General features: G+C 36.5%; 1 protein-coding gene across 8 annotated transcripts in view; it reads left to right on the forward strand.

Annotated features, from left to right (window-relative positions):
• The window catches only part of STXBP5L (syntaxin binding protein 5 like), a 553,599-nt gene that overhangs the window by 429,728 nt on the left and 109,671 nt on the right, over positions 1–14,200 (forward strand). The gene's annotated exons all lie outside the window — the stretch shown is intronic.

A 14,200-nucleotide genomic window follows, 5' to 3' on the forward strand; every position in this document is an offset into this window, starting at 1 on the left:
GTCCTCTTTCATTCCTTTGGACATGGATATCAAATTCTGCCATCCCCATTTATTGAAGAGACTGTTCTGTCCCAGTTTGGTAGATTGTGGGGCCTAACAAAAATCAATTGATCATAGATCTGAGGATCTATTTCTTAATTTTCAATTTGATTCCATTGATTAATATATCTATGTTTGTGCCAATACCATGCTGTCTTGACTATTTGGCTTTATAATAAGCTTTAAAATCCTCCCACTTTGTTCTTCTTTTTTAGGTTGCTTTTGGCTATTTGAGGCAACTTTCCTTTCCAAAAAAAATTTAATAACTAACTTTTCCAAGTCTGCAAACTAGGTTCTTGGAATTTTGATTGGTATTGCATTGAATCTGTAGATCAATTTAGGTAGAATTGACATCTTATGATATTTAACCTTCATATCCATGAACATGGAATGTCTTTCTACTTATTTAGGTCTTCTTTGATATCTTTTAGCAATGTTTTGTAGTTTTCTGTGTACAGGTCCTTTACATCCTTGGTTAAGTTTATTCCTAGAAACTTGATTCTTTTAGTTGCTATTGTGATTGGAATTTTTTCTTAATTGCCTCCTTGGTTACGTCATTACTAGTATACAGAAACACTACTGATTTTGCACATTGATCTTGTATCTTGCCACTTAGCTGAATTTTTTACCTCAAGTAGCTTTGTCATAGACTTCTCAGGATTTTTCAAAATAGGATCATGTTACCTGCAAATAATGGGAGTTTTACTTCTTCTTTTCCATGCCTTTTATTTCTTTTTCTTGCCTAATTGCTCTAGATAGAACTTCTAGCACAATGTTGAATAACAGTGGTGACAGTAGGCATCCTTGTCTCATTCCTGATCTTAGGGGGAAGGCTTTCAATATCTCATCATTGAGTATGATGCTGGATGTGGTTTTTTCATATATGTCCTTTATCATATTGAGTAAGTGTCCTTCAATTACTTCCTTTTGAAGTGTTTTTATCAAGAAAGTATGTTGAATTTTGTCAAATGCCCTTTTTGCATCAATGAAAATGGTATGTGATTTTTCCCTTTCAATTTGTTAATGTGTTTTATTACATTGATTGGTGTTGAACCACCCTTGCATGCCTGGAATAAACCCCACTTGGTTGTGGTATATAATTCTTTTAATGTGCTGTGGATTCAATTTGCAAGTATTTAGTTGAGAATTTTTGCATCTATATTCATTTGAGAGACGGGTCTGTAGTTTTCCTCTTTGTAGTATCTTTATCAGGTTTTGGTATTACAGTGATGCTTGCTTCATAGAATGAGTCAGGTAGAGTGCCTTTTTCTTCACTTCCTTTTTGGAAGACTTTGAGCAGGAATGGTATTAGTTCTTCCTGTAATGTTTGGCAAAATTCTTCTGTGAATCCATCTGGCCCTGGGTTTTTCTTTGTAGGAAGGTTTTTGATGACTGATTGGATCTCTTTGTTTGTGATTGGTTTATTGAGGTCTTCTGTTTCTTCTCGAATTGGTATAGACTGTTCATGTGTTTCTAAATTGTCCATTTCATCTAAGTTGTCTAGTTTGTTGGCATACAGTTGTTCATAGTATCCTCTTATGATGTTTTATTTTTGGGGGGTTTACGGTAATGTCCCCCCTCATTTCTGATTTTATTTATTTTCATCTTCTCTCTTTTTGACTTTGTCAGTCTAGCTAGGGAGTTGTCAATCTTGCTGATCTTCTCAAAGAACCAACTTTTGGTTCTACTTACTTGCTCTGTTTTGCTTTTATCCTTGTTATTTCTTTTCTTCTACTACCTTTAGGGTTAGTTTGCTGCTCATTCTCTAGTTTCTTCAGTTGTTTAGTTAGATCTTTGTTTTTAGCTCTTTCTTCCTTTTTAATGTAGGCATTTAGAGCCACAAATTTTCCTCTCATTAACGCCTTCACTAATTCCATATGTTTTGATATGTTGTGTTCTCATTTTCATTCATCTCTAGATATTTACTGATTTCTTTTGCAATTTCTTCTTTGACCCACTGATTGCTTAAGAGTGTGTTGTTTAACCTCCATATATTTCTTTAAATTACAGTTCTTTGTTGATTATTGATTTCCAACTTCATTCCAATATGATCAGAGAAAGCACTTTGAATAATTTCCATCTTTTAAAAATCATTAAGACCTGTTTTCTGTCCCTGGATAATGTTCCATGAGCACTTGAGAAGAATGTATATCCTTGTGTTTTGGGGTGCAGGAATGTATATATTTCTATTATGTCTAATTCACTTGTCATATTAACTTCTCTATTTTGTTATTGATCCTGTCTGGTTTTGCTCTATAGAACAGATAGGTGTGTTAAAGTCTGCCACTGTTACTGTAGAAACATCTGTTGCTCCCTTCAGTTTTGCCAGTGTTTGCCTCACATACTTTGGAGCTCCTTGATTGGCTGCATGAATATTTATGATTGTTATTTCTTTCTGATGAATTTCCCCTTTTAATAATATACAGTGTCCTTCCTTGTCTCTTATGTCATCTTTACATTTAAAGTCTCTTTTGTCTCATATTAGTATAGGTACCCAGCTTTCTTTTGGTTATTGCTTGCATAGAATCTTTTTCCATCCTTTAACTTTTCAACCATTTAGTGTCTTTGGGTCTAAGATGAGTGACTTGTAAACAGCATATAGCTGGATCATATTTTTTAGTCCATTCTGCCAATCTGTGCCCAATAAAAATTGGGGAGTTTATTCTGTTAATATTCAAAGTTATTTCTATAAAGGCAGTTCTTGATTCAACCATCTTATCCTTTGATTTTTGTCAGATCTATTTTTTTCTCTCTCTTCCTTTATCCTTTAAGTTACTCTTATTAATACTCTTGAATTCTATGCCCTCCTCCTCTTTTTTTTTTCAGCTGATGGAGCATCCCTTTAATATTTCTTTTAGGGCAGGTCTATTGTTAACACATTCTCTTAGCATTTGTTTAAATGTGAAAATTTTAAACACTCCCTCACTTTTGAAGGACAGCTTTGTTGGATAAAGAATTCTTGGCTGGCAGTTTTCCTCTTTCAGAATCTTATATATATATAGTATCCCTGCCTGGTCACCTCCATGGTGCCTGATGAGTAGTCAGCGCTTTAGTCTTATGTAGATTCCCTTGTATGTGTTGATTCACTTTTCTCTTGCTGCTTTCAGAACTCTCTCCTACTCTTCAGAATTTTACAATCTGATTAGTGTGTTTCTTGGAGGGAGCTGTTTGGATTTATTTTATTCGGAGTTTGTTGGGCTTCTTTGATTTGCATATTTATTTATTTTATAAGGGTTAGGAAATTTTCCCCAGTTATCTCCTCAAATAATCTTCCTAGCCCTGCACTCTCCTCTTCTCCTTCTGTAGCACCAATGATTCTTATATTTGTGTACTTCATGTTGTCCAACATTTCTATGAGATCCAACTCAAACTTTTCCATCATTTTCACCATTTGTTCTTTTGTGCATTTGAATTCACTTGTCTGTCCTCTAGTTCACTTATTCTTTCTTCTGCCTCTTCAAATTTTCTTTTGTGTGTCTCTAGTATATTTTTAATTTGATCTGAAGTATCTCTCATTTCCATAAGATCTATTTTTTATTTATTCTGTCAAATTCTTTGTTATGTTCTTCCAGTATCTTATTGATATCCTTTATCACTTCAGCAAACTCACTGAAGTTATTTAGTAGATTTGTATGAATGTCTTTGATCAGTTGTTCCAAATTCTGTATCTCCTCCAGCTTTTTATTTTGATTTGGCTTGGCTATATCTTCTTTCTTCTTCATATGGTTTGTGATTTTTTTTGTTGTTGGTTTGTTGTTATCTTGATACTGTTATTTTGAAAGTTGGTTTCCCTCGCTCATCTAATATTTTGTTTTTGCTTGGGTTTGCATTGAGTGTCTCCTTTGGCACTTGGTTTGTCAGTAATTCCTAGCCAAATGAGGGCCAGGGCCTCACACAGGAGGTGCAACCCTTTGAAAGTCCATTAGGGGTTGGGCAGAAAAGCAATTTGCCAGACTGCACTTTCCTGTCTTCCCAGCAGATGGTGCTCTTGGGATACCTCTTCCCCACAAGCCTGCCTCTCCCTGACTGCTATAGCCTGCTGGGCAGGGACCCAACCAGACAACAATCCAGTCAAAGCCACAGGTCTCAATGTGTGCTGGAAGCCACTGACTCTGGGGGTAAGGGATGGGCACTGTGTACCTCAGCTGAAACTGCGCCTGTGGGAACAATGTGTCTGGTGATTCCCACGCTCCTGTGTGGAAAGACCTCAGGCTGGTAGACTAAGAGGTTCAACTTCCCCATCCACCAACCAGGCCAGGAGTGCTCTGCTTTTCACTGGCCAGTAAGACCTGGGTTTGTTTTAGGGCACTGTTTTGACAGTTGGGTCATCTGTATTTCTCAGCCAAAACAGGATCGGGTTCCCATGCAGGTGGTATAGACCAGCTCCAATAGGCCTAGGATAGCATTTGGAGAGGCTCTGAAAGCCCTGGAATTCCCTGCACTTTCCAGCCTGCCCAGCAGATGGCACTGTTCGGTGAGTTAACTGTCCTCAGAAGCAGTTCACTTCCTGGAGTCCAGGCAGTGTCTGACAAGGCAGGGCTGAAACTTTGGGGTTCCTGTGCACTCACTTCTCTGGCCAAAATCTGGCTCAATTTGGGGCTGTGTCCCCACTTTATTTGTGGTGGAGGATTAGCCCATGTGCCCCAGACAAGGATCAGGCCACCTGCTGCTTTTCCTTCAAGTGTGGGGGATGGACACCATGACCTAGGGCTGGAAACACAGTGTATGTCCATGTTTTCTCACACTCTTTGCTCCTCACTGACCCAGGCTGTGAAATGTCCTCCCCTGTCCCTGGAGTTCCAAAACAGTTGATTCGAGTATTTTTTTGCCTGGCTTCTTGATGCTTTTAGAGAAGATTTTTTGGTACCCTCCATATTCCTCCATTTCAGAAATTCCTCTTTGCTGTCCTTGTGTATTCCACTTTCTGCCACAGCTTAAATCCTGCCCTGGGTCCCTCTGGGCTTGGTTCTCTGTGTCTGGATATAGATGGGGATCTGTCTCACTGCTGTAAGAGATTTTATAGTCTGTGTCCCCAGTGGAAGGTGGGAAGGATCCTGGCTGCTGCTTCTATGTACTTCCCGAGGTGTGTAGGACTAAGTGAGGGGGAAGGGAGAGGACTGCATGTCCGGGACAGAAGTTTCCTGCCTTTTATTCTCCTCTTTCTTTTATTCAGCATTTGTGGGCTCCTTCTCCAATCTATAACTTCCTCCAGAGTTCTGAACAAGTGAGAATTGTCCCCCCCTTTTTTTTTCCTGAATCTCTGGGGAGAGGTTTTCAGTAACTGTTTAAATTGCCATGTTGATGATGTCACTCCTCTCTATTGCTTTTTGTTTTCTATTTCATTTATCTCTGCTCTAATCTTTGTTATTTCCTTCCTTCTCCTCACTCTGGGTTTAGTTTACTCTTGTTTTCCTGGGTCTTCCAGTTTTGAGGTTAGGTCCCTTATTTGAAGTCTTTCTTTTTTAATGTGAGCCTTTCAAGCCATAAATATCCCTCTCAGCACTGCCATAACTGCATCCCATAAGTTTTGTTATGTTGTATTTTCACTTTCATTTGCCTCAAGGTATTTCCTAATCTCACTCCTAATTTCCTCTTAAACCCACTGATTGCTTAAAAGTATGTTGTTTAACTTCCACATTTTTGTGAGTTGTCCATTTCTCCCTCTGTTATTGATTTCTAGCTTCATTCCAGTATGGTCATAAAATATACCTTTTATGATTTCTATGTTTTTTAATTTATCGAGACTTTTTGTGACCCAACATATGGTCTATCCTGGAGAATGATCCATGTGCACTCAAGAAGAATGTGTATTTTGTTTTTGATGGGTCAAGTGTTTTATATGTGTCTGTTAGATCTAGTTGGTTTAGAGTATCATTCAAGTCCTGTACTTCCTTATTGATCTTCTAACCAGATGTTCTATCCATTATTGATGAAAAGGGTGTATTAAATGTCTGCTACTCTTGATATAGAACCGTCAATTTCTCCCTTCAAATATGTCAGTATTTGCTTCATGTATATCAGGCCTCTGCTTTTAGGTACATATGTGTTTATAATTTAGATGTTCCTATTGAATTGTCCCCTTTGTTAGTATATAATCACCATCTTTATTCCTCAAAACTTTTTTTTTACTTAAAGTCTATTTCATTGGATATTAGTATAGCCACCTCAGCTCTCTTTTGGTTACTACTTGCATGGTATGTTTTTTTTTTTTTTTTCCATCCTTCCACCTTCAACCTACTAATAACTTTCAATTTAAGGTGAGTGACTTGCAGATAGCATATTGTTGGGTCATTCTTTTACATGTATTCTGCCACTCTCTGCCTTTTGACTGGAGAGTTTAATCCATTTACATTTAAAGTTACCACTGATAATACAAGACTTTCTTCTGCCATTTTGCTATTTAGCCTTTGTAAGTCTCAGGACTTTTTTGTCCCGTACTTCTATTAATGCCTACTTTTATATTTATTTGCTTTTTTGTTTTGTACTGTATTGAGTGCCTTCTCTTTTCTATTTGGAAATATTTTTTATCTCTTATGGTTACCATGGGGTAAAATTTAACATATATGATATATATATATATATGTATATGAAACAATCATTGGTTTAATACCAACTTAACTTCAATAGCACACACATATAGTTTTCCTATACTCCTCTGTTCATCCACCATTTTTTGTACTTGTTACATTTATATCTCTGTACATTGTATATCCAAAAACATAGATTTATCATTATTTTTTATGCGTTTGCATTTTAGCACCTGTAGGAAGTAAGAAGTAGAGTTATATACCAAATAACACACTACAATTATACTAGCATTTATAATTACCCAAATGGTTATATTTATCATAGTTCTTTATTTCTTTATGCTACTTAGAACGCTGTCTAGTGCCCTTTCCTTTCAGTCTGAAGAACTCCCTTTCACCTTGCTTGTAGGGCCTTGAAATCCCTCAGCTCCTATTTATCAGAGAATGTCTTATTCTCACTCTTATTTTTAAAAGAGAGTCTCAACAGATATAAAATTCTTGGTTGGCAATAGTTTTTTTCTCAGCACTTTAATTATTTCAACCCACTGCTTTCTTGCCTTCATGGTTTCTGTTGAGAAATCAGCACTCAATCTAATTGGGACTCCCTTGTATATACCACATTGCTTTCCTCTTGCAGCTAAGTTTGAGAAGTTCTCTGTCATTATTTCTTACTACTGCTTCTGCCCTTTTCTCTCTTCTCCTCCTATGACTCCCATAACATGTATATGGATTAGCTTAATGGTGCCCCGTAGCTATCTTAGGCTGTTTTGCTTTTAATATTTCTTTTTCCTTTGTGCTCCTCAGCCTGACTCACTTCAAGGCACTGATTCATCCTTGTGCCAGCTCCAGTGTGCTCTTAAAACCCTCCTGGGCATTTTTCATTTCAGTTACTGTGGTCTTCCTTTTTTTAAATGTCTATCTCTTTACTTAGACTCTCATATTGCTCATTCATTGTTTTCCTGATATCCTTTAGTTCTTTCTCTGTATTTTCCTTCATTTCCTTGAGCTTTTTTGAGATTTTTTTTTTAAAGGTTTTGTTCAGTATGTCCACATTCTCCTCTTCTTCATTGGTGTTTTCTGTATTTGTATCCTTTTCATTTGGATGGGCCATCATTTCCTGTTTCTTTTGTCTTTTTTTTCTTTTGTTTCACACTGTACATTTTAATATTTTAAAACATTAACTCTGGGATTTATTTTCTGAGATGTCTCCTTCTTGGTTTAGTAACTAGTTAGTGAAAAGACAGAGATTTTCTTGGCTTCAACTCTCCTATCAGGAAAGTCTGCCCAAGGCAAATGCAGTGTGCCGGGTTTTCCCTGTCTTTCTGGGCCTCTGTCTTTTCCTGGGCTTTTGCTTATTAGTTGTTTTAGAGTTCCTCTGTTTACAGGAGTTTGGTTGTGCTCTCTGTTTCCCAAGAGCCAGACCTCCCTCTCCTTAGTGTTTGAAGTTGGTGGAACTTTGTCCCAGACTGTCTGTCTCTGTAGTTTTCTTAACTCTTTCCATTGTCTTAATTTTCTTTTGCCTTGAGGGCAAATTCTGGGAGGAGAGGTACACTGGAAAAGACTTTCCCAAGTCAGTCTTTCCCATTTCCTGCTGGGACAAGGACCCACAAAGCAGGTACAGATTGGCTGCAAAGTGCCATGAGGGAGAGGATCACTGTTCTAGTTTGCTAATGCTGCCAGAATGCAAAACATCAGAAATGGATTGGCTTTTATAAAAGGGGGTTTATTTGGTTATACAGTTACAGTTGTAAGGCCATGAAGTGTCCAAGGTAATGCAGCAATAATTGGGTACCTTCACTGGAAGATGGCCAATGGCATCCAGAAAACCTCTGTTAGCTGGGAAGGCACACAACTGGCATCTGCTCCAAGTTCCGATTTCTAAACGGCTTTCTCCCAGGATATTCCTCTCTAGGCTTCAGCTCCTCAAAAATGTTACTCTTAGTTGCTCTTGGAGCATTTGTCCTTTCTTAGCTTCTCCAGATCAAAAGTCTGTTTTCAAAGACTGTCTCCAAAATGTCTCTGTAAGCTGAAGCGCCTCTGTCAGTTCCAGTATGTTCTTCAAAGTGTCTTTTTTGGCTGTAGCTCCTCTTCAAAATGTCTCTCAGCTGCACTGAGTTCCTTCTGTTTGTCAACTCATTTAAATGGCTCCAGTGATTTAATTTAGACCCACCCTGAATGGGTGGGGTAACACCTCCATGGAAATTATCCAATCAGAGTCATGACCCACAGTTGGGTGGGGCACATCTCCATGGAAACACTCAAAGAATTACAATCTAATCAACAATGATCCATCTGCCCACACAAGATTACATCAAAGATAATGGCATTTGGGGGGACATAATACATCGAACTGGCACAATCACGAAGGGTTCCAAGAGCTTCTCTGACAGTAACCCAAACTGAGCTTTTCTGGCCTGCACAGCAAATGCAGCCCTTCGGCTAACTGTCCCCTGCAGCCGTGAGGGAGCAGTGCCTTTACATCTCCATTACCTCAGCCCTTGTCCAAGAAGGATTGAAACAGTGGCTACCATGGCCTTTGTCAGAGGCAGATTGAAACAGTAGCTGCCCTCAGAATTGTGCCCCAGCAATCCAAATTCTCTAATCAAAAGCCATTGTCAGTGAGCAGCTGTGCCGACCTCTTTTCTTAGGAAAGAGGATTTTTGTGTCCCTTTCTCTCACCAGTGAGGTAGCCAGGGATTGGACCCCACAGCATCCTGCCACAAGAGTGGAGGATGGGTGCTGGTAGCTGCCATGCAAAGAGAGCAGTTTTCTATTCTTTACTGTAATCTATCAGTCTCTTCCTCCTGTTCTTTCCTGGATGCTGTACAGTGTTCTTCTGGCCTCTGAAGTTTCAAAATAGTTGTTTCAGACAGTTTCTGCCTGTTTAATATTTTGTTTTGGTGGAAAGACTGAGTTCTGGAGCTCCCTACTCCTACATCTTCTGCAGAAGTTTATACTTAGCTTTCTGAGAAGCTGCCAAACTGTCTTCCTCAGTAGTTGCACCATGTTACATTCCCACCATCAGTGAATGAGTGTTCCTCTTTCTTCACATCCCTTAGAGTGTGTGTGAGTGTGTGTGTGTGTGTGTGTGTGTGTGTGTGTGTGTGTATGTATGTATGTATGTATATATAATCAGACATCAATCTTTTCTTTTAAGACTTTTCTGTTAAGGCCTTTCTTTCTTTCATGTTCAACCATTTCAGTACTGTTGGACCTATCTGCTCTTTACAGTTTTGGTAGAATCACCTGACAAGTTACCATTTATAATTTCTTATTTTGTATATGTGTACTTCTTCTTTAAAGACAAATATTTTCCCTAAGGAAAATTTTCAAACATATGCAAAAGTAAAGATTCCGTTTTTCTTTAATTAGGCTAACTATCAGTTCATCTCTGTTTTTGTTTTTTTTATTTTGCCCCAAACAGGTTTTTCACTTTTCAACTTTTTGTGCTAGATGACTAATACATTTATATTTATTCTTTCTATGTAGCGATATAAGTATTAAAGACCAAATTTCCTAATGAACTCTTCCTTAGATGTATGACATAACTTCTAACAAGTTATTAATTCATTAGCATTATTTACTTTATGGTAGTCAATTTGTTTATATTTCTTTGCCCAAGAGTTATTTAAGGTAAATATGTAACATTGTGTAGCTAAAATTGTCAGCACTTTGGTTGTGTTATTTAAGTCTTTCATGTCCTTAGTTATATTTTGATTACTTGACCTATCAAGGGGATAGAGAGAAGTGAATTAAAATCTTGTACTAATAATGTGTTACTGTCTATTTTTCCTTGTATCTTCTATAGTTTTATTTTGAAGAATATCCATGCTATCATAATTTATGCATAGAAATTCAAAAAGTATATCCACATTTTAAAGTACATACTTCAGTATTTATCACCATAGTTTGTTTCATATTATGTGTTCCTCATCTGAATTCCAACTTGTTTACTATTAATACCACATCCTCTGCTTTTTTATTTAGAATTTTCTAATATACATTTGCCCTATTTTGTTTGGTACACTTTTTTTAATTGAGATATAATATGCAAACCACAAGATACACAGATCTTAAAGATCCAACTAGATTAATTTCTACAAATGAATATCCTCACAAGAACAAAAGCCAGGTCAAGATATAGAACATTTTTAGAACTCCAGAGGCTTTCTCAATTCCCCTTTTAACCACTAACCCCCACAAAGGTAACTGCTGTTCTGATTTTTATCAGAATAGATTAGTTTTGCACCATCCTATTAATGGAATCATACAGTGTTTACTTGTTTATTTCTTGTTTATTTTGCTCAACATTATGTATATGATATTCAACTAGTTGCTGCATGATTTTTATTTTCTGCAATATTCCATTGTATATGAATGTTCCTCTATTTATATGTTTATTGTTGCCAAGCATTTAAGTGGTTTTCAGATAGGAGCTGTTATAAAGTTCATGTAACCAATCATGTACATATTTTTAATGCAAATATAAACTCACTTATGTTGGATAAATAGCTGTGAGTGGAATTTGGGGGTCATGGAGTATGTTATGTTCAGCTTGAGTAAATACAGCTAATGAGTTTTCAAAAGCAGTTGTACCATTTACTTCCACTATGAAAGTTCCATTTTTTCCACCTATTTATCAATGTTTGAAATTGTCTTTTTTTTTTCTATTTTATTCATTCTGGGGTGTATGTAGTGATATCTCATTTTGCAATTAAATTGAATTGTATATCCCTGATGTCTAATGATTTTGGTGAGCTTTCCTTATGTTTACTGAATATTTCAAAACTTCTGTTATAAGGCATTCAAATCTTTTGCCAATATTTATTGGGTTGCCGACTTTTTCTTATTGGTGATAGGAATTTTGTAGATAAGCTACATAGAACTCTTTTGTTGGATGTTTGTAATGGAAAATATCTCTCCCAGTCAGTGATTTGCCTTTCACTCTTTGTTGAACAGAAGTTTTTAATTTAATGTAATCCAGTTTATCAGTCTTTTATTTCATTGTGTGTTTTATGTGTCCTATTTTTAAAAATACATTTGCCCACCCCAACATCATGAAGATATATTCCTATGTTATCATCAAGAAGTCTTATTTTTTTACCTTTCACGTTTAAGTTGAAGTTCCATTCGGAATTTATTTCTATGTGTAATGTGAGGTAGGGGTCAAGGTTCATTTATTCTAATTGGTTTTCCAATTGATAATGCTCCATTTATGGGAAAATTGCCATTTCCCCCGCCTGCACTGAAGTGATACTTTTGCCACCAATTATTTGACTTCACCCTGTGTGTGTTTGTGTGTATGCTTTTAGGCTTTATATTCTGTTCCATTGGAGTATTTGTCTATTACTGATCCAACACCACACTGTTTTAATTGACGTAGCTTTATAGTATCTGATAGTGTAATTTTGCCAATTCTGTTCTGATTCTTTTTCAAGATTGTCATAGCTATTCTAGGTCTTTTGCACACCCTTAAACTTTTAGAAAGAGCTTGTCACTTTCCACACTAGCAGACATACTAGGATATTGGCTGCAATTGTATTGAATCTATAGATCAATTGGGCAGAATTAACGTATTCAATGGTATTGAATTTTCCTTGGTTTCTCTCCGTTTATGTGTCTTCTTTACTTTCTCTCAATAGTATTTTCTAATGTACAGATCTTGCACACTTTTCATTAGAATTGTTCCTTTGTATTTGATGCTTTTTATTGTAAACGTTATCTCTTATTCATTTTTTAATTTTTGTGGCTAGAATATAAAAATTTAATTTGATTTTTGTATCCAGAAGCCTTGCTAAATTTATTTAATTTCACTAGTTTATATAATTTTGTTGGATTATCTATGTATCCAATTATGTCCCCTGTGAAAATGGCATTTTATTTCTTCCTTTTACAGTAAGAAATTGACTACGACCTCCAATAAAATGTTGAATGGATGTGGTGTCCACAGACATCTTTTTCTTGTTCCCAATCCCAGGAAAAAAGATTTTCTATATTTCATAGTTAAGTATAAATACTGCAGAGTTTAGACTCCTGCTTTCAGCCCAATGCTTGGGATGTTTCTTCTTTATTAACATTAGAACAGATCTAGAAACACCACCACCACACTCTTTTTTGTAAGGTAGATTTCAGAAGATTTTGCATGCAATCAAATGGATTGTTTCAAAGAAGGAAGGTTTTGACTACTTTCATATTATGTTCCTAGGGCAGAAATGATTGACTCTGATGAGATTTGCTTCTTCTTCCAGTACCTTATTTGAGATTGTTAGACTGTTTCACTAGTCGGACTCCACTCTTCTTTAGTAGCAACTTTAAATTATAAGCAAGCATAATTGTGGAGTTAGCATTTTTCCCTTACAAGAGCTATATAAAGAATTAAATGTTCTATTTAAAAAAATATATATGTGAAATTTATTTTCTGGGAAAAGTGCCAACGAAGTGTAATGTATTTTATTCAGAGATGTTATAAATAATCAATATTTGCTGATTCCATTCATTAACTAATGTGAATAGTTATTACATTATATTAGAGGGTCTTTTTAAGGCCACAAAGGAAAATTGTCCAGTACTATTTCCAGAATACCATAGCAACACCAATACCAAGTACATTTTGAAACTACCCTCTGTAATCTCTTGCTGCTGTTATAATTACTGCATTCAATCAAGATCACCAGGAAAGTTCGAGTAAAGCAGACTTTTCAGCCCAATCTCATAGCACTAAAACTGAACTGTGAAAAAAAGCAAATTTAAGACTTTAGTAGAATTTATAAAACTCATGAGACTCATTGTCTTTAGAAGTAGGAAAGAATAGTAGGCTGCTCAAAGCAAATACCATGAAATGGGTCAGGTATAAACAATGGAAATTTATTAGCTAACAGTTTTGAAGCTGAGAAAATGCCGAAATGAAGGCATCATAAAGGTGATGCTTTCTTTCTGAAGACTGGCTGCCAGTGATCCTTGGCTCCTCTGCCACAATGTCACAGCACTTGGCTGTATCTGCTGGTCTCTCCCTTCTCTTCTGGGTTTCATTGCTTTCAACTCCTTGCTTCCATGGCTTTCTCTCACCCTCTCTCCCTCTCTCCCTCTCTCCTTCTCTTTCTCTCCCCGCCTCGTCTTCATTCCATTTGTAAAGGATCCAGTAATAGGATTAAGTCCCATCCTGAATGAGGTGGGTCACACCTTAACTGAAGTAGCCTCATCAAAAGATCCTAATTACAGTAAGTTTACACCCAAAGGAATGGATTAGATGTAAGAACTTGTTTTACTGGGGTACATATAGCTTCAAACCACCACACTTAATGAATGTCATAACCATTATATATAATTAAAGGAAACTAGAATATTTGCAATACATTCTAACTTTTGAGAAATTAAGAAAAGCAGCCATGGGTTCCCAACAACAGTCTCTTTTTTCATACTATTAGAAACAGTTCATTAGGTGTGATTAATAATGGCAATTTATTATGCTTATATTTGGGTATATCTCCCTTTATCTTATGCATACATAACACTTAATAATGAATACTATTCTTGCCTTCTCTCTTTTCCCTTTTTTCCCCTTAGTTGTAGTGGTTCTCAAACTTTAGTCTGTATCAGAATCATGTCAAGAGTTTATTAAAACACAGATTGCTAAG

Source organism: Choloepus didactylus, chromosome 1 (assembly GCF_015220235.1).
Source record: "Choloepus didactylus isolate mChoDid1 chromosome 1, mChoDid1.pri, whole genome shotgun sequence".
Classification (NCBI taxonomy): domain Eukaryota; kingdom Metazoa; phylum Chordata; class Mammalia; order Pilosa; family Megalonychidae; genus Choloepus; species Choloepus didactylus.